The sequence below is a fragment of the Saccopteryx leptura genome, chromosome 4 (assembly GCF_036850995.1).
Source record: "Saccopteryx leptura isolate mSacLep1 chromosome 4, mSacLep1_pri_phased_curated, whole genome shotgun sequence".
Lineage (NCBI taxonomy): Eukaryota > Metazoa > Chordata > Mammalia > Chiroptera > Emballonuridae > Saccopteryx > Saccopteryx leptura.
The window spans coordinates 176,319,940-176,342,267 of record NC_089506.1 but is presented as its reverse complement, the minus strand read 5'-3'; positions in this window follow the sequence as shown (position 1 = coordinate 176,342,267).

The window sequence follows — 22,328 nt, the reverse complement described above, 5'->3', positions numbered from 1 at the left end:
CTGTTTTGAGTACAATGGCCTTGTAGTATAGCTTGATATGAGGAAGTATGATATCTCCCCCTTTATTCTTCTTTTTTAAGATTGCTGAGGCTATTCGTGTTCTCTTTTGGTTCCATATAAATTTTTGGAATATGTGATCTATATCTTTAAAGTATGTCATTAGTATTTTAATTGATATTGCATTGAATTTATAAATTGCTTTGGGTAATATAGACATTTTTAATTATGTTTATTCTTCCTAACTATGAGCATGGTATATGCTTCCACTTGTTTGTATCTTCCTTGATTTCTTTTATCAGTGTTTTATAATTTTCTGAGTACAAGTCTTTAGTCTCCTTGGTTAAATGTACTCCTAGGTACTTTATTTTTTTGGTTGTAATAGTGAAGGGGATTATTTCCTTAATTTCCAGAGGAGAAATGCACCCCTATGTTTATAGCAGCATTGTTCACAATAGCGAAGATCTGGAAACAGCCCAAGTTTCCGTCAGAGGACGAGTGGATTAAAAAGCTTTGGTACATGTATGCTATGGAATACTACTCAGCCATAAGAAATGATGACATCATATCATTTACAATAACATGGATGGACCTTGATAACATTATACGGAGTGAAATAAGTAAATCAGAAAAAACTAAGAATTATATGAACCCGTACATAGATGGGACATAAAAATGAGACTCAGAGACATGGACAAGAATGTGATGGTAACAGTGAGTGGGTGGAGGGGGGTGAGGGGGCGAGGAAGGAGATGGAGGGGGTAGGGAGAGGGGAGGGGCACAAAGAAAACCAGATAGAAGGTGATGGAAGACAATTTGACTTTGGGTGAGGGGTATGCAGCATAATCAAATGTCAAAATAATCTGGAGATATTTTCTTGGAACATATGTACCCTGATTTATCAATGTCACTGCATTAAAATTAATAAAAATAAGAAAAAAAAGGTTGAAAAGGAGAGAAAAACTGAAGAAAAAATAAGTGTAGGATATTGAAAACACAACCAATATAGTAGATTTAAACACAACCATGTCAATAACTACATGTTTTTCACCTAACATTCCAATGAAAAGCAGAAAGTCATAAATTCTATTTGAAAAGCAAGTTTCCACTATAAACTGCCTACAAGACATGTATTTATGTATAAAGGCACAAATAGGCCTGACCTGTTGTGGTGCAGTGAATAAAGCATCAATCTAGAGTGCTGAGGTCACTGGTTTGCAACCCTGGGCTTGCCTAGTCAAGGCACATATGGGAGTTAATGTTTCCTGCTCCTTCCCCCTTGTCTCTCTCTCTGTCTCTCTCCCTCTCCTCTTTCTCTAAAAATGAGTAAAAAAATCATTATAAAAATGCACAAATAGATTAAAAGTTAAAAATATGAAATTATATTTTATATGCTAACATTCATCACCAGAAAATGAGAGTGGTTAGGCCAAGGTATGTTAAATTGGACACAAAATGTATGAACTATAGAAAGAAACATGATTAAACAGTACTTTGTTGAAATTAGAATGTTTGCTCTTTAAAAGACTATTAAAGAAATGAAAAGACAAGTCATTGAGAAAAATATTTTCAAAATATATATTTGACAAAGGATTTATATTTATATTAGATAAGAAAGTCTTACAATTCCACATTAATAAGACAACCCAATTTAAAAATGGTCAAAGTGTTGAACAAACATTTCACCAAAAAAATATGAATATCCTATTAGTACTTTATATGTTGTTCAAAATCGACTGTCCTTTATGGAAATTTAAATTAAATCCACAAAGAGCTACTCATCCATAGCCTCTAGAATCACTAATAATATAACAATATTTCAAGAGTAGGCAAGGGCTTGAAAGACTTGGAACTCTCGTATTACCTAGTGGGAATGTAAAATGGTAAACCCCTGTTAAAAGCAGTTCACCAATTTCTTCAAAAACAAAACATACACCTATCAAATAACCAGACACTCTACTCCTAAGTATTTATCCAAGAGAAATGAAAGCATTTGTCTACATAAAGATTTATATAAATGTTCATAGCAGCTTTATTTGTAATAGCTAAAAACTGGAAACAACCCAAATATCTATCAAGAGGTGAATGGATAAACGCTTTGTGGTATATTCATGTAATGGAAATCTAATCAATGATAAAAAAGAATAAATTTTTAAAACACACCAACATGAATGAATCTCAAAATAATTATGTGTGTGAAAGAAGCCAGATGCCCCTCTACAAAAATGAGTACATGTTGTATGATTCTATTTACATAAAATTTTAAAGAATGAAAATTAATCTAAGTGACATAACACAGATTAGTGGTTGCCTGGGGGAAGGAGTCACTGAAAGGGTGGGGGAGATGAATAACAAAGGGGTACAGAGAAGCTTGGGCTGATAGATATGCTCATCATCTTTAATGGGATGATGTTCTCCTGAGTGTATCCATATGTCAAAATTAATCAAACTGTAGTCTTTAAATATGTGAAGTTTTTTATACGCCACTTTTGCCTCAGTTAAGCTGCAAATTTTTGAAAATGCCAGATGAGACGTTTGTGGGGTGGTGCTCCCAGAGTATGGCTGAATGTAAATATTAACTCCCTGGAAGCTACTTCTGCACCAGATTGGGGCTTCCAGGTTTATAGCAGGGAATGCCTAGTGAGAGAGTTTCCTTTTAAGGAGTGCTCATGGTCTGACTGTTTGGAGCAGTCTACTGTACTATTTAGTTTAATATGCTCTACATCCCATTGCATTGAAATGTATAAAAGTGGGAAAAAGAGCCTGACCAAGTTGTGGCACAGTGGATAGAGCATTGGACTGGGATGCAGAAGACCTAGGTTTAAAACCCCGAGGTTGCTGGCTTAAGTGTGGACTCATTCGGCTTGAGCGTGGGCTCACCAGTTTGAGCACAGAGTTGCTGGCTTGAGCATGGGATCATTGACATGACCTCATAGTCACTGACTTGAAGCCCAAGGTTGCTGGCTTGAGACCAAAGGTCGATTGCTGGAGCAAGGGGTCACTTGCTCTGCAATAGCCCCCCAGTCAAGACACGTATGAGAATGCAATCAATAAACAGCTAAGGTGCTGCAACAAAGAATTGATGCTTCTCATCTTTCTCCCCTCCTGTCTGTTTGTCCCTATCTGTCCCTCTCTGTCTCGCTCTTTCTGTCTCTGTCACAAAAAAAAAAAAAGGGAAAGAGTAAAGGATTTGTAGGTTAAACAGAAAACAGAACAATATAAATAATAGGAACTAGATTTGATACTCAATAAATTTAGATCTTTAAACATATAACACAAATGTATGGGAAGTGATCTGTGTGAAAAATCATTAAGAGTGGTTTTCCAGCCTAAGCAGGTGGCAGTGCAGTGGATAGAATGTTGACCTGTGATGGAGAAGTCCCAGGTTCCAATCTCCAAGGTCACTGGCTTGAGCACAGGCTCACTAGCTTGAGTGCAGGGTCACCAGCTTGAGAGTGGGATCATAGACATGACCCCATGGTCGCTGGCTTGAGCCCAAAGATTGCTGGCTTAAGCCAAAAGTCACTGGCTTGAAGCCCAAGATCGTTGGTTTAAGCGCAAGGTCAATGGCTTGAGCAAGGGGTCACTGGCTCAGCTGGACCCCCTAGTCAGAGCACATATGGAAAGCAATCAATGAACAACTAAAGTGCCACAACTACGAGTTGATATTACTCTCTCCCTTCCTGTCTGTCTGTCTCTCTTTGTCTCCATCTCTCTCACTCTCACTAAAAAAAAAAAAAAAAAAAAAAAAATGGTTTTCAAGAGCCACATATTAAAATTAACCTCAATTTTAAATATCTAATATGTTCATATAGACACAATAAGCAGGTTGACTTGAGGATGAGGTGATGTAGAAATATTTCTCTGTTTGAAGTAGATTGATTTTTTACTTAAAAGTTTCAGCCAAAATTGCACTTTATATGCAATGTGATATTTATATTGTAGTGTTCTAAGAAATGTTGTGTTGTTATATACCCTGAAAAAGGTGCTGAGGTGAGAGGTAGCCTTTGTAGCTTATTTGACTTCATTAGTAGAACCAAACTTAAGGAGAGACAATTTGAGTTCAGCAATTTAGGCTTTTATATTATTGATTGCTGTGTTATTATCTATGTTCCATGTTTCCAGAGTCCTCAGAGTTCTACATTAGCTTCTCCCTAAAAAAAATGGATAAAAGACCCCTCAAAAAAAAGGTAAAAATAAAAAAGTGACAAATCATATATGACTATGAAAATTACTGTGGTTATTGTTGCTATTAAAAAATGAGAATAAGGGAAGCATTCTCTAAGGCTGTAGGAGGATATATACATAGTTTGCCCTAAGTATATTATGTAAAGAAAGAATATGTTAGTGTTATATTTGTTCTATGGCATTATAAAATTGCAAATTTTTACTCAAAAATTAAATATTTGGACATATTTCCCCTTTGTACTATATGTGTCATGCCATGGGTGATGGGATTATGGCAACTGAGAGCTGACCCTGCCCTACAAAATGCAGTTCATTTATATTGATTTTATTAATTCTGATATGTGATAAAATAGTTGTTTTTAATATGGAAAAACATTGGAATTACATGAATAAGACTTTCATTAATTTTAATTCATTTTTAACAATCCTCTGTTAAATTTATGACATAGAACAAAAGTGTAGAGATCACTTATTAGTGATTTATATCTCCTGTACAATTCTATACACTGATCTGATAGCCTGAATCCACACTGTGGATTCACAAAAGATGCAATCAGGGATCATCATTATAAGATTGTGCCCAATTAAACTGTATCTAATTCACTGAAGTTTTACCAAGGGGTTTGAGAGAGGATCTCTTAACATTGTTCTAGAAAAACTTTAAAATACATTAGTAATTATGAAAATGTATTAGACAGAATAATGACAAATTCATGAGAAAACTGAAAGATACAATATGTAATGTGTTCCATGGAATTAAACTTGCTTCCTACCCACCACGATATTAATTCAATATTGTCTAAGTATGTAGGTGGGTACAGTGTTAAATAGGCTTGCCTTGACATTACAAATTGTATTTGGTGTCCCAATCATTTATCATCTCTTTGTATGTCTTAAAAATAATGGCTAATTGAACAATATATTCACACAGAATATTGCAGAAGATTTTAATGAGGCAGAAAAATGTCAACATTTCAATGGGTGATAGGTTTTGCTCAGAGCAGCTGGAAGTTATGAACTGCCAATTAGGAAAACTTTGGTAATCTCAATAATCTATATTGCTTGTCCAGAATTTATATGGGTCTGGCACCATAAATTAGGAAATGGAATAATGACCTGGGGAGTTTCCTTATGCTGTGTAATATACAGTGTGTCTGTAAAGTTATGGTGCACTTTTGACTGATCACAGGAAAGCAACAAAAGATGATAGAAATGTGAAATCTGCACCAAATAAAAGGAAAACTTTCCCAGTTTCATACCTATTCAGTGCAGTTCGATGTGGGCTCACACACAGATTTTTTAGGGCTCCTTAGGTAGCTATCCTGTATAATCTCTACAGACTCATCACTGACTGATGGCCTACCAGAACGGGGTTTCTCCATCAAACTGCCGGTTTCCTTCAACTGCTTATCCCACCGAGTAATGTTATTCCTATGTGGTGGCGCTTCGTTATAAACGCGCTGATATTCACGTTGCACTTTGGTCACAGATTCGAATTTAGCGAGCCACAGAACACACTGAACTTTCCTCTGTACCGTCCACATCTCAACTGGCATGGCCGTGGGCTGCTCCACTGTATACATGGTGTTACGTCATCATCTGCGCATGCGCACATGCTGCCACATCATCCTACAGAAACTGAGGGTTTATCTTTTATTTGGTGCAGATTTCACATTTCTATCATCTTTTGTTGATTTCCGGTGACCGATCAAAAGTGCACCATGACTTTATGGACACACTGTATTTGTGTAAAATTTCCAATCTCATGTCTTGCAGACTGAAGCATCACAAAAATCAGCATCTGAAAGGTGAATCTTTATCATTTTAATTAATAAAATTTACTATTTTGGTTTATTTACTTTTTCTCATCTCTGCATAACATAAGGTGAAGAGGAGAATTAAAAATAATATTTAACCAGTTGATTTAATCTATGTAGACACCTTAAATTGTTAATGCAGCCTTCAAAACAGATTGCTTTCCCCAAAAGAATTATGTTTTATATGACAAGTAGACTATAATTGTAAGAGAACTTGTTAAATTTGTGTTGTTTGAACCTAATTTCACTAGTTGACTACTTAACAATTATAGAATCTACATGGGGAAGAAAAACTCATGTGCAAAAGAAAATGTGTAAGAAATTTCCCTATATGAACAAATATTTTGATAAAAAATTATCCCAAATGGATATTAAAAGCATCTGCACATTTTCATGTATACTTCTATTTCTACAATGGGTCTTCATGGGAAGAGCTCTTACTATTGTGTTAGTTACATGCATCTTTGATCCTTTGAGATGTGAATGATATTTGATTTGATTTCTATATAAAAGTCTGGCTTCGGTTTACCAGAAGTTGAAGATAGAAGGTCTATAGTGAAAAAGTACATATTCATAATATTTAAAAGATAATTTATTCTGATCAGCTAAATTACCCTAATTAAGATGCACAAACTCTGACATTGAAATTTTGTTTTTTACGTGAAAATTATTTCTGTCCTTGGACCTTGATCTACTTGTCACAAAAGAATATTATCAAAAAGTAATAATTACTTATGATGCTTTGTCACAGAGTCCTTTTCTTCTACTTAAGGAATGGCCAGTGTCATCTAAGATCAAAAATACTCTTATTTAATAATGATGCCTATATTTTTCTGTTTTGAAATTTTTCTCCTATATGTGACATATTTCTTATGCTTCTATGCTAACCTGCTGTGAGAAAGAATAGTAATCACATCTAATTAGAAAAGATTAAAATGCTACGACTCATGGAAATAATGAAAGTTGATTATGTTTTACACAAGGCATAAATCCCAAACCTACATTTTGCACTTGAAATGAGTTTACAACCTGATCAGCAGCATAATGACAGTGTTGTGAGTGCTCATCATGGTGCTTGTTTCCCTAAATGCACTTCTCACACCCCCCAGGTCTCAGCCTTGTCTTGAAGGACCCATCTTCCTTGAGGCAGGTACAGAAAGGCCAGTTTGATTTTCTTAAACATTAGCTTACTTTATAATGTGTCGATTTTATTTCTTTTAGGGAGGTTAAGTCACAGTAACATCTGAGAACCGGATTATATCTATGGTAAAAAAAGAACTAATAACAGAATCCTTAGTTTTCCATTTTAACAGGCTTCAGAATCAAAACACTGTTTTCAGTTTTAAGATTTTCTAGCTTAAGAAAGATGAAGTGCAATCTAGAGATGATGATTTTTCTTTTAAGCAATGAGGACTCCTTTTTCATCATGAGCTCAGCGTGAATGTTCATTTCGGTTATAGTCCAGTTCACAAAGATCCCTCCTGAATGCATCTAATATATGCACTTTTTTAGTGGAGCAGAGGGAGACATTATACACAAATAGATGTGTGCCATAAACACATATGGGCATAAGGGATTGCCTAGAATGGAGAGAGAAAACAAAGCCAATATAAAAACTTCAATAGGATTGAATTGAAATTCAAGAATGTAAGAAATTCGCATTTATCTATTGCCTATCTGACATGAAGATTATAACTTTCTGAAATATAATGTGTTAAATGTTTTTTTTTAAGTCCAATGATAAGATAATTCTGATAACACATTGGCATAGTGTGAACATTGTCTCATTAAACTGAGTCAGATATCCCTTTGGGGAAATAGAAGCTGTTTTAACTCTACAGGTGGGTATATGTTAACTGCAGCCATATTACATGTAACTAAGTCTGTGGTCATGGCAACTATGAGAAGGAACAAGGCTAGACATTATGTGGTGTATTTATGTGATGGGACAGTTATTCTGTGATCTCTTCTTAGTATACAATGAAGATTGTATACTATTGAAGATAGTTGAAAAGTTATTGAAACTTCTCTTAACAACTTTGAAGGCAAAAGTAAGATTGAAAGCATGAAAAAGAAATGTACAGAGTTACCTTTAGGGAAAAAACAGTAAATAATATTCCATTCTGAATGAAGAGAAGGAAAATATATATCTTCTAGAAATTGAGAGTGACTGTTTTTAAATGGAGCAATTCTTTTATTGTAATATTTGTATCCTTACTTCTTCTTTGATTGCTTCTTTTGTGTGGCAGTTTCCTTGGAAATAATTGAAGATCATAAACCAAGGTTGGCATTTCAAAATGGATGCTGTGAAGGTTAAGATATAGAAATAATATATAATTAATTCTATGTTGAAAACAAAAGGAATAAATATTTGCTCTCAAAAGTTGTCTCATATAAAAGAATCAGAATTCAAGTTCTTCCTCTAGCATGTATTTACTTACTTGAACCTCTTTCAATATCCTCCTTTAAAATAAACTTTATGTCAATCATTATCATCATCCCTTCACAAAAATCCCCAAGTCCCTTGACCTCTTCTGCTTAATCACACTCATTTAGCAAAACTTGACTCCAGGGAAAGATCCAATTCTTGTCCTGCTCTGTAGCTGCACCTGTGTAGATGAATGTGGCTAGAGAAAGCTCAAAATGAAACACAAACACACAGCTCTGCTACCCTTCTCAATGATCACAAACATCAAATGCTTATGTCTGACCTAGCACTTTTCTCATGGTCCTTCACCATGTTATACCTTCTCCTCTCTTCTGACACCTTCAAATTCTATTCCCTTTCCAGATAATCTCCTTGCTTCCTATTTTCCTGTTGATGTCCTTCCTTCCAATTTTCCTGTTTATTGAAATAATCAGAGGAGTTATCCCACAACCTCCCAGCACCATGCACTACCTTCTCACTTTTTATCAGATGCACTGAGTTGTGTTATAAAGCATGTCCCTTAAATTTATGCACAAAATCTATTTCTTCACACCTACTCAACAACATTGCACCAACAATCCTCCTTCTCTACTATAGCTACTACAATTCCATTCTTTATGGGATCATTCCTATAAGAATACATTAATCTCATAATTTTACCAATGTTACATATATCTTTACTTGCTTTTTCCCACCAGTTAATATCCACTTTTTTGCTCCCATTTATAGAAAAATTTCTTAAGCAGGCATTCTATACATACTGTCTTCAGTTTTGCTCTTTGCCTTCTCTCTTCAATCTATTCCAGTAAGACTCTTATTCCCACCATTCCCTAAAAATTATTTCTGTAAAGATCATCAGAGATCAAAATTCCAGTAATTCTCTGTCCTTTCTTATTAGGTTTATCAGCAACATTTGACACAATTGAACACTCATTTTTTATATACTTTTTTTACTTAGCTTTCAGAATAACATATATTTCATATTGCTCTTTTAGCACTCACTTGTCTTGTTAGTTTCCTTTAATAATTGCAATATTTTCTGTTTGAGAATATCTAATATTGCATACTTTACTGAATTCATTTAGTCTATTAAATTTTTGTAATATTTATGTTTTTATTTATGTGTGTTATTATATATATATCAGAATATATTCAGTGTATCTGACATATATATGTCTATATATATAAACAGAGACACATATATAAAATCGCACGCGCGCGCACACGCACACATACACACACACACACACGCACACACAATCAAGTCATCTGCAGTGAGAGGTGTACTTATTCCTTTACAGTTTGTATGCTTTTAATACTTCTTTTTCTTGTCTGATTGCTCTGGCTAGGACTTCCAGTACCAAACTGAATAAAAAGTGCTGACAATGGGCATTCTTTTCTTTCTGCTAATCTTGGAGGAAAGCTTTCAGTTTTTCACCATTGAGTATGATAGCTGTGGGCTTGTCACATATATTTGTTATCAAGTTGAGGTAAATTTTTTTCTACACCTACATTGTAGGCAGCATTTAAAATCATAAACAAATGTTGAATTTTTTCAAATGCTTTTTTTTCTTTGGATCGAGTGTAGCGATTATAGAATTTTTTTTCTCCTTTGGTTTTGTTGATGTGATGAATCACATTGTTTTGCAGGTCTTTAACAACCTCTGCTTCTGTTGGAGAAATCTTACTTGATTATAATGCTTAATACTTTTTAAGTACTCCTGAATTGGTTTGCTATTATTTTGTTGAAATATTTTACACCTATGTTCATCAGGGATATAAACCTATTTTTGATTCTTTTTTTTTTAGGTTTTATTTTTAACTTTAAATTTCATTTAGAAAATTTACTTTAACATGGTGATATTGATCAATAAGAGCACATAGGTTTCAGGTAGACATTTCTATAGCATTTGAACTGTTGATTATGTTCTATACCCATCACCCAAAGTCACACCATTTTCCATCACCTTATATTTGTCCCTCTTTACACTCTCCTCCTCACCCCCCTCTCCCAACCCCCTCCCCTACATACCCATCCCTGATAACCACTTCACTTTTATCTATGTCTATGAGTCTTAGTTTTATATCTCACCTATATGTGAAATCATACAGTTCTTAGCTTTTTCTGATTTACTTATTTCACTCAGTATAATGTTCTCAAGGTCCATCCATGTTGTTGTAAATGTCACTATGTCATCATTTCTTATGACTGAGTAGTATTCCATTGTATACATGTACTATATTTTCTTTATCCAATCCTCTATCATGGGACACTTTGGTTGTTTCCATATCTTGGCCACTGTGAGTAATGCTGTGATGAACATGGGGGTGTATGTGTCTTTACATACCAATATTTTTGAGATTTTAGGGTAGATACACAGTAGAGGGATTGCTGGGTCATGTGGTAATTCTATTCATAATTTTTTGAAGAACCACCATAACTTTCTTCCATAATGGTTGGACTAATTTGCATTCCTACCAGCAGTAAATGAGGATTTTTCTCCACAGCCTCTCCAACAATTGTTATTAACCGTTTTGTTGATAATAACCAATCTAACAGGTATGAGGTATTTTCTCATTGTAGTTTTGATTTGCATTTCTCAAATAGCTAGTGAAGATGAGTGTTTTTTCATGTATCTGTTGGCCATTTTTATGTCCTCTTTGGAGATGTGTCTGGTCAGGTTCTGTCTCCATTTTTTAATTAGATTGTTTGCTTGTTTGTTGCTGAGCTTTGTAAATTTTTTATATATTTTGGTTATTAACCCCTATTTGGAGCTGTTGTTTGTAAATAACATCTCCCATTTAGTTGGCTGCCTATTTGTTTCATTGTTGGTTTTTTTATTTGCTGTGCAGAAGCTTTTTAGTTTGGTATAGTCTCATTCATTTATTTTTGCCTTTATTTTCCTTGCTTTTGGAGTCAAATTAATAAATTGTTCTCTATGACCAAGGTCTATGAGCCTAGTACCTATGTTTTCTTCTAAGTAATTTATTGTTTTGGATCTTATATTTAGATCTTTGATCCATTTTGAATTAATGTTTGTGCAGGGGGAAAAATTGTAGTCAAGTTTCATTCTTTTGCATGTGGTTTTACAATTTTCCCAGCACCATTTATTGAAGAGGCTTTCTTTTCTCCATTGTGTGTTTCTGCTCCTTTGTCAAAGATGATTTGTCCATATAGATATGGTTTTATTTCTGGGCTGTCAATTCTGTTCTATTGGTCTGTATGTCTGTTTTTCTGCCAATTTCATGCTGTTTTGATTATTGTGTCTCTATCGTATAATTTAAAGTCAGATACCTTTGGTTTTATTCTTTTCCTCAGGATTGCTTTGGCTGTTCAGGATTTTTTATAGTTCCAGGAAAACCTGGTCATTATTTTGTTCTATTTCTGTAAAAAATGACATTGGGATTTTGATGGGGATTGCATTAAATTTGCATATTGCTTTAGGTAATATAGATACTTTAACTATGTTAATTCTTCCAATCTATAACATAGAATATTTTTCCATTTCATTGTGCTTTTTAAAATTTCTTTCAATAATGTTTTGTAGTTTTCAGTATAAGTGTCCTTTACATACTTTGTTAAGTTTATTCTTAGGTATTTTATTTATATTGTGCAATTGTAAAAGAAATTGTTTTTTTAGTTCACTTTTTGAGGTTTTCTTGTTGGCGTATAGGAAAACAGTGGACTTTTGTATATTGATTTTGTATCCTGAAACTTTACTGCATTGATTTATTGTTTCTAATGGTTTTTTGGTGGAGTCTTTGGGGTTGTCTATATACAGGATCACGTCATCTGCAAAAAGTGATACCTTTCCTTCTTCTTTCCCAATATGGATGCTTTTATTTCTTTCTCTTGCTTGATAGTTCTGGCTAAACCTTCTAGAACTATGTTGACTAAATGTGGAGAGAGTGGGCAGCTTCGTCTTGCTTCTGATTTTGAAAAAAAGCTTTCAGTTTTTCACCATTTAGTATAATATTAGCTGATGGTTTGTCATATATGGCTTTATTATGTTGAGGTACTTTCCTTATATTCTGATTTTATTGAATGTTTTAAACATAAAGGGATGCTATATCTTATTGAATGCTTTTTCTGCATCTATTGATGGATCATATAATTTTTGTTCTTTGTTTTGTTGATGTGGTGTATTATGTAGATCAATTTATGTATGTTGAACCATTCCTGTGCTCCTGAAATGAATCCCATGATCATGAGGTATTATTTTCTTAATGTGTTGTTGTATTTGATTTGCTAGTATTTTGTTTAGGATATTTGCATCTGTATTCATTAAGATATTGGTATGTATTTTTGTTTTTTTGTGTTGTCCTTGCCAGGTTTTGGTATGAGGGATATATTGGCCACAAAAGATTTATTGGGGAGTATTGCTTCTTCTCCTATTTTTTGGAAGACATTGAGAAAGATAGGTACCAAATCTTTGAATGTTTGGTAGAATTCACTCATGTAGCCATTTGGTCCTGTATTTTGTTTTTGGGGAGGTTTTTGATAGTTCTTTCTATTTCTTCTCTGCTTTTAGGTCTATTTAGGTTTTCCACTACTTCATAACTCAGTCTAGGAAGATTACATACTTCTAAGAAATATCCACTTCCTATAGGTTGTTAAATTTGGCAGTATATAATATTTTACAATATTCTACTATGATCCTTTGTATATCTATGATGTCTGTGGTAATTTCCGCTCTTTCATTTCGGATTTTGTTTATATTAGTCTTTCCTATTTTTTCCTTAGTTAGTCTAACCTGTTTGTCAACTTTATTGATCTTTTCAAAGAACCAGCTCTTTGTTTTATTAATTTTTCTATAGAGTCTTTATTCTCTATTTTATTTAGTTTTTCTCTAATTTTTACTCTTTTCTTCCTTCCTCTGACATTGGGTTGCATTGGTTCTTCTTTTTCTAGTTCCTTAAGGTGTGATGTTAAGTTATTTACTTGGGATCTCTCCTGTTTCTTGATATAAGCCTTTCATGATCTAAACTACCCACTTATTACTGCTTTTTCTGCATCACAGAAATTTTGATATGTCATTTTCATTTGTCTTTATATCTTTTGATCTCTGCTTTTATTTTTTCTTTGATCCAGTCATTTTTAGAAGTATGTTGTTTAATTTCCACATATTTGTGGTTTCTTTACTTCCTTGTTACTGTTGAATTCTAATTTCAAAGCCTTATGATCAGAAAATATGCTTGGTATAATTTCAAACATCCTAAATTTGTTGATGTTAGTTTTGTGGCCCAACGTATGTTCTATTCTTGAGAGTGTTCCATGCACACTGGTGAAGAATGTATAATCTGATGTTTTGGGATGAAATGTCTTATAAATGTTTATTATGTCCATTTGGTCCAGAGTGTTATTTAAGGCTGATATTTCTTTATTGATTTTCTGTTTGGATGATCTATCTATAGTCATCAATGGTGTGTTGAAATCTCCAAATACGATAGTGTTATTGTCAGCTTCTATTTTTATATCAGTTAATTGATACCTTATATATTTTGGTGCTCTCTTGTTTGGTGTATATATATTAAGAGGTGTTATGTCTTCTTGATACAGTGCCCCTTTATCATTATGAAATGTCTATTTTTGTGTCTCATTACCTTTGTTGTCTTGAAGTCCATTGTCAGATATGAGTATGGCTACATCTGCTTTTCTTTGGCTATTATTTGCTTGGAGAATCATTTTCCAATCTTTCAGATTGAGTCTACTTTTGACTTAAAGTTTAGATGTGTCTCTTAAAGGCACAAAGATGTGTCTCTGATTCAACCTGCTACACTGTGCCTCTTTATTGGTGAGTTCAGTTCTTTTACATTTTGGGTAATTATTGACATTCTAGGATTTCCTATAGCCATTTTATGATTTGTTTTATGGTAGCTCTGTATCTTGTTTTGTTCTCTTTTGTGTTTCTGTCAGTTGTTCTTTTTGGTGGTATTCCATACTTCCCCTGTTTCTTCTTCTTCTTTTTTTTAATCTATGTGTAGTGGCATTTTTGTGGGTTGCTACTATTAGGTTATTAAGAGAAAATTGTTCATGTGTACAAGACTCCTTTGTCTTATGAGTACTTCTGCAATCCATCCTCCTTTGCTACTGCAGCTCTTTATCCTCTCTCCTTTTATGTTATTGTTGTCACTGATTATCCCTGTTTTCATTGTGACCTTGTTGGAGCTTTTATTTGTAGTTTTGATTTGTTTTGTTCTTTGTTCTGGTAAAGAAAAAAACCCTTAAGTATTTTCTGCCATGGTCATTTTCTGGTAATAAATTTTCTCAGCTTCTATAGTCTGTAAAATTTTTTTATTCTTCTTTATATTTGAAGGATAACTTTGATGGATATGGTAATTTCTCTCTTTTAGTATTTTGAATGTTTAGATCTACTCTATTCTGGTTTGTAGAGTTTCTGCTGAGAAGTCTGATGATAATTTAATAGGCTTTTCTTTATATGTTATATGTTATGTTATTCTTTTCCCTAGGTGCTTTGAGTATTCTTTCTTTGACATTGATTTTTGACAATTTTATTATGATGTGCCTTAGAGTAGGTCTGTTTGGGTTCTGATAACTCCACATTCTGTTTGCTTCTTGGATACGAGGCTCTTTTTCCATAGGCTTGGAAAATTCTCATCAATTATTTGTTTGAATAGGCTCTCCATTCCCTTCTTCTTCTCTTCTTCTTCTAATATGCCCATTATTCATAAATTGCTCTTTCTGATGGAATGAACAATCTTGTAGAGTTCTTTCAGTTTTTTTTAAACCTCTGAGTCTCTCCCCTCTTCTCTCCATAGCATCTCCAATGTCTGTCTTTGATGTGACTGATTCTTTCCTCTCTCTGGCTTGTTCTATTAGCTAAACTTGCTACCTCAGTCCTTAATTCTTGTATTGAGTTCATCTCTGCTTTTAAAGTTTCAGTCTCCTTAGAGAGGAATTAATTTTGTTCATTAATTTGTTTTCTGAGCCCATTAGGTTGCCTGTTTGTGTTTTCTTACATCTCATTGAGTATTTTCAGAACTTCAATTTTGAATATTTTTATCATTTCACTCCAACATTTCCATGTGACTGGGGTATTTTTCCTTGAGATTTTTAATTTTCATTCTGTACTAGGTCTTTATCTTGTGTAGCCATGCAATTCAATTCATTCTTCCTTGATGGCATTTGATAGTGGTATTGTTAAGAACCCTAAGAAAAAAAAACAACTAAAAGAATAAAAAGTTAACATAAAAATACAATTTAAAAATTAAAAATTATGACAAATAAAGAAGAGAAAACACAGGAAAAAGGACTGAAAGCAAACTTAAAAATCAAAAACAAAACACTATAATAAATAAGAATAAAAATATATAAGAAATTAAAGAAAATAAAATTCGAAAGAGAAAAAAGAATAAGAAGAAAATAAGTGAAAGATTGAGGAAAAATACATTTCAGTATTGAGAGGTTTCTTCCAGTAAGTGTCTCTGTATTACAACTTTTAGCTCTGTGAAGTCCTGAGCTCTTGACCACTGTGATATTGCTGTAGCAATGGTATAGGTGGGACTGCAGTCTCATTGGTGGGTGGTGCCTGTTGTGAGGGCTTTACAGCTTCAGCCTTATGGCTTCGGCTTTATGGCTTTGGCTTTCCAGCTTTACGGCTCTAGCAATGGTGATCTCAGGCTACCAGTCACTCCTTCTCACATTTGAACAGACCTGGGGACCTGATGTGATGCACCTCTGTTCTTCAGGGGAGAGAATGACTCTGAAGAGCTAGCTGTGGGGTTTGTCTCTGCCACTCTCCATACCGTGAGGTGAGGGAAATGGGATCTGGGAGACTGGGGGCCACATTTTAGCTTTCTCTGTATCTGCTGAGTATAGGCTGCAAGCACACTTCAGGAACACTGTCTGTGACCTTGCTCTCTGGCTTATTGGTTTATATCCCCTTCTGCCTCTCAGTGTCACCACTCCTCCCAGCAGAAGGAGACCCAGTCACTCTGAGTTTCTCTCTCTGTACCCTTCAGACAAAATCCAGACAGCTCAAGCCTCCCTCCTCCCCATAGTTCAGCAGAGAAAAAATAAAAAACCCAGTCATTCCAGGTTTGTGTCCTCTACTCTCCAAAGCCCACCACTAATGCATTCTATCTTCTGTCCCTTTTTCATCCCATCCCACCTTTAGTCCATTTGGTGTGTGGATCTCTCAGACATGCCTGTGTACCCAGCAGAAGTTTCTTTGTTGCGTTATAGTGGTTCAGTTTGTTAAAATTTCAAAGGTAGAGATCAAGAGTATCTCTCATGCTGCCATTTCTCTTACCATTCAATTCTCTTTTGTTGTAGTGTCTTTTTTCTGGTTTTGGTAACCAGGCAAGTTTGGCCTTGTAGAATAAGTTTGGAGGTATTCCTTTTTCAGTTTTGGAAATTATATGGGAAGGATAGCTATTAATTCTTTACATGTCTGGTAGAATTCACCTGTAAAGCCATCTGGTCCTGGGGTTTTGTTTATTTGGAGTTTTTTGTTTTTAATTACTGCTTCAAATTCATTGCTAGAAATTGATCTATTCAGATTCTGTTTCTTCCTGGCTTAGTCTTACAGTGTTGTATGTTTCTAAAAATTTATCTATTTCTTCTAGACTGTCCAAAGTTATTATATAGAAGTCCATTGTGTTTTAATATGCTAATAAAAATGATCAAAATAATAAATTTAACAGAAAGTACTATCCTCTGAAAAATGTGACATTGAAGAAAGAAATGTAAGAGGACACAAATAAGTGGAAGAACGTATTGTGCTCATGGACTGAAAGGATTAATATCATTAAAATGACCATACCACCCAAAGCAATCAACAGATTCAATGTAATCCCTATCAAAATAGCAATGGCATCTTCCTCAAAACTAGAACAGATAATCCTACAATAATTGAACCATAAAAGGACCACAAGTAGCCAAAGTCATCTTGATAAAAAAGAACAAAGTGGGAAGTATTACATTCCCTGCTTTGAATGTATGTGTGCATATTCTCAGTCTCTAAGATCGCTCCTGACCCATATCAATCTACTAACCCTGGCATACACATATTAAAAAAAGACTAAATGACTAGTTCATGAGAGATACTGTTAATTTGCCTCCAAATATTACAAATGCTTCAAATTATATATATTTTCACTTTATCTTTAAGAATTTTATAACCAGGGGTCCCCAAACTTTTTACACAGGGGGCCAGTTCACTGTCCCTCAGACCATTGGAGGGCCACCACATACAGTGCTCCTCTCACTGACCACCAATAAAAGAGGTGCCCCTTCCGGAAGTGCGGTGGGTGGCCGGATAAATGGCCTCAGGGGGCCGCATGCGGCCCGCGGGCTGTAGTTTGGGGACGCCTGATTTATACCCTTAAGAATAGTTTTAAACCTTTATAAAGTATATTTGTAAATATGTTTCGGGGATTCCTCTGCCTCTAGTTAGCTGTTCTTTCTATATTCTGTGGTGAATAATAAGCAATACAATTGTTTATCATTGATGCCCTTCCAATTCCAATGGGTTTTATTGGACCTTTTACCATAAAAAATGTAAATGAATGAATATAAAACAACAAAATTTTCAATGTTAACTTGACATTCTGAAATTTTTTCACTAATACATTTTTCCTCCATTTTTTTGGTAAAGATTACTTCCTATTAAGAATTTTGCAATAGTTTATTCTCAATTGTAGACAATTATCTTGTATTTAAACTATTTTTACTTTCAGACATAAATGAATCTCTTAAGCAGGTAAACAAAGAATCTAAAACTCCTCTATTAATACTCAAGTACTTTTTCTGCCTTAGTCTCTTTTTCCTGTGCTATTTAGCTTCTTTCATGAACATCTAATTTGCTTTCTTTTGAGTTAAACAGACAGCATATTTTGGTACAGATTTTGGTTTACATTTATGCATCATTTATCATCTTTAGTACTCTCTGTACTTCAGCATTACTGCATTTCAGGTCTAAACATAACTATTACTGTAGTCAGATCTTCATGTCATTACCTGTCCTAGAATTCTGTGAATAAGAGAAAAATGCTAATTATATCCTCTCTCTGACTAGTAAATCGTAATAAGTAGTAAATCACAGTAAGTAGGCAAAATGGAACCCTACACTTCACCTAGTACCACTTTTAGCCCTCATATTATTAATCGTCATTATTACAGAATGTTAGTAAGTTGATATGTTTACCTTATGTGACTTAATATTTAGAAGTATGAACTTCCATTTAGCTAAAATGTTGGTTAGTTGATTCAGAAATAAGTCATTGATGCTAAGAAAGGGAACTTTTTGGGAAAGGGAAATTTGATTTAAAAACATTTAAATCTTACTCATACCTATCATTAAATGGGCACAGCTTTAACATCTAAGTACCCCCATGGGCTTTGCTGATTGTTCCATTCCTCAGCTGTCACTCATAAAGTGCCCAGTGCAGAGAAAACAATATAACGACTATTTCTTTTTTGAAAGAATCTTTCTGAAAATAGCAGGTGTACTGAGATTATAAAATACAAGTAGGTGCCTGAGTTCAAGGATTGGCTGATTTCCATGTGGGGAATTGGTGACACTTATGAACGCAAACTGGTTGGGCTAATAAATCCAATTATTGCTTCTCTTTGAAAAATTTCAGAAAAATTGGTGGGAGAGATAAGGGCTTTTGAGAGCTCTTGTACAGAGTGTTCTTACATTCAAGTAGTGGGCCAAATAAGTGGGTGCCATAACAACACTTACTACTGCAAAGCAAAGCTCTGTTTTTGTTTTGTCTTTTGTTGATAAGTAGTATAGAGAAAATGTAGTTTGCTCAGGATTAATGCCAATATCTCTTTCATAAACTATTGCAGTAACCTCTTCTATGCTTCCACTCTCCTCTTCATGTCGTCCATTCCTCACATACATAGGCATAATATTCTTTAAAAAAAAATTGCATTCTGATAATTGTCGCTTTGAACCCCATAAAATTTTATTTTATTTTTATTTTATTTTATTTATTTATTTATTTATTTGTATTTTTCTGAAGCTGGAAACGGAGAGAGACAGTCAGACAGACTCCCGCATGTGCCCCACCGGGATCCACCCGGCACGCCCACCAGCGGCGACGCTCTGCCCACCAGGGGGCGATGCTCTGCCCCTCTGGGGCATCACTCTGTTGAGACCAGAGCCACTCTAGCGCCTGGGGCAGAGACCAGGGAGCCATCCCCAGTGCCCGGGCCATCTTTGCTCCAATGGAGCCTCCGCTGCGGGAGGGGAAGAGAGACAGAGAGGAAGGAGAGGGGGAGGGGTGGAGAAGCATATGGGTGCTTCTCCTGGGTGCCCTGGCCGGGAATTGAACCCAGGACTTCTGCACGCCAGGCCAACGCTCTACCACTGAGCCAACCGGCCAGGGCCCCCATAAAATTTTAAATTGTTATTTTAGCCTCTAAGTCCCTGAAGGATGGACCTCCTTCTGAATTTCCTGAGTTCATTTTGTACCAATCTAAGCCTTGCTCACTATAATCTAGTTATCCTGGCCTCCTCTCTTTTCTCCAAAAACTTAAATTTGTTTCTACCTCAGATGTGTTTTTTCCTCTGTCTGAAATACACCCTGCAACCAAAATATCTTTGATTTGTTGATTCTTCATAACTTAAACCTCAGCTCAAATACCACTCTCTGAGATGTGCCTTCCTGTCTATTTTAAACTAACTTCTTTTATTTACTCCCTATTATAATATTATGTTTTATTTTCTCCACTCCTCTTATGAGTAACAGAAATTGTATTTTTATTCACTTGTTCTCTTTTTCACTTGAGGTTTCACTCACCAAAATGTACATTTCATGTGAACAGAGTATATGTCTGTTGTTGAAGGTAGTACCCTAGCATCAAGAACAGTGCCTAACTACAGGAGGCACTTAATAAAGATTTGTAGAATGTATGATGGATTAACTCAACTATGAATAAATAGATACAACGATCTTCAATAGCCACACTCTGTGATTAGTGTAGAGTTTTCATGTGCCAGTCAGTGACTCTGGTATGGCCTAAATCATTTGTTTTAAAAAGCCCAAAGTAGTTCTTTATTATATTAGGAAAGTCTTACAGAAAACCAAAAGGAATTGTTTGTATATATTTTTATTCATAAAACACTTATGATTCAACACCAAAAGAACTATAGAAATCCTCTTCTCTACCTCCATAGTTGGTAAGGGCTCTTAGAAATATCTTGAATCATAGGAGTTAATTATACATATCAAAGGTCAATGTGGGTGGGGGGAATAGTTCCAGGCAGATAATTCAGGAAGAGGAGAGACAAAGTGGTTTTAGAATTACAGGTGAATTTTGGAGATTTCAGGAATCTGAGGGTGACTGATCAGAGAATGGCTGTGGAGTGATGATAAGTTTGGAGAGATGTAAAAGAAGTAATTTGGAAACTGTTGTAACAAGTTATTAATTTGGTGATTAATTTCATAACAAATATCAAGGCTGCAGAACTATGATAGCCAGGGCAGGATCAGAACAGGGCAGAGATAGAGGAAAAGAGGAGAAGTAAAGGGCGCTGGTGAAAATTGGTAGAATATTTTAGAGAAGTTCTCTGAACAGCTGAGAGGACTGGTGCTGAACTGGGCAAAGTATAGCAAAGGAGTTTATTGTGGGTGGTTGTTAAGAGTTCACGACCTCCAACTGACCTATGAGCTAGCTCTGGGCAACTGGACGCTCCTCCCCCCATGCTTGGTATGTGTATTCCTTCTGCTATTGCCACTAGCAGTCATGCTCAAGGGCAAAGCTTTAAGAGCGAAAGGTGTTGTTGAGACCATGTGGATGGTATACATGACTAAACCCATAATGGCCTCTGTATAAGCTTTTTAAAAGTGACATGTCATTGTAATTTTTTATATAAACTTTCAAGATTCTGGCAGGCAGGTATGGAGATCTGTTCATCTCTCAGCACCCAAAAGAAATTTCATCTGTAAGTTCCCATGCTTATTAAAATGGCCACCTACCATTATTTGGGTGGGGGTCTGTCCCTTCCTTTGGTCTCTTCTTTGACCTCTATGTATGGGGGCCAGTTTCAGATTTCACCCTGGAAGCTCTCCTGATGTTTCCAACCAGGAGTTTCAGGAGTCTCAGAGATGCTGCCACTGGCTATGTGACCTTTGTTAAAAATTGTGTAACCTGTATGATCCTTAGTGTTCAGGGCAACACTGGTTTCCAATGCCAACATTTTTACAGTTTATAGAAGTTGTCCTATTTTTTAAATTTCTTTTCTTTGCCCATGTTTACATTTCCACTTTTAATTATTTTTTACTTTTAGTAGTTATTTTATTTTAAAAAAATTGAATTTATTGGGGTGACATTTGTTAATAAAATTACACACATTTTAGGTGTTCCATTCCAAAATACATCATCTGTCCACTGCATCATGCATTCATCACCCCAATCAAGTCTCTTCCCATCTCCATTATCTTCTATGTATCCTCTACTACCTCCCCCATCCTGCTTTCTTTCCCATAATCATCACAGTGTTGGCCATGTCTATGAGCTTTTCTTTTCTTTTTTTTTTTTTTTTTTTTGCTCAATGTCTTCACTTTTTTTCCACCAAGCTTTACAGAAGTTGTTTTAAGGAAGTGCCTAGGATATGAATAATATGCTACATGGCCATTTGAAATCACTCATGGTAACTGAGTAAAGAAAATATTGACATTGCTTGCTAGATCTGTGTTGTGAATGGGCTGTCAAAGAAATTGGCTGAGATGTTAGAGCAGGCACCTACAGAAAAGCTAAGATAAAGGTATATGGGAGGCTGCACAAGAAAAATGAGGGTTGGGTCATGGCATTGACAGTAGCAGATAGCAATGTGTCTCTTTGTGCATAGCTAAAGTCATTAAAAATATTATTCCTGTCTTTAGTCCTGGTGGACAACTGTGGGATGTGATCTTGCTTTAAA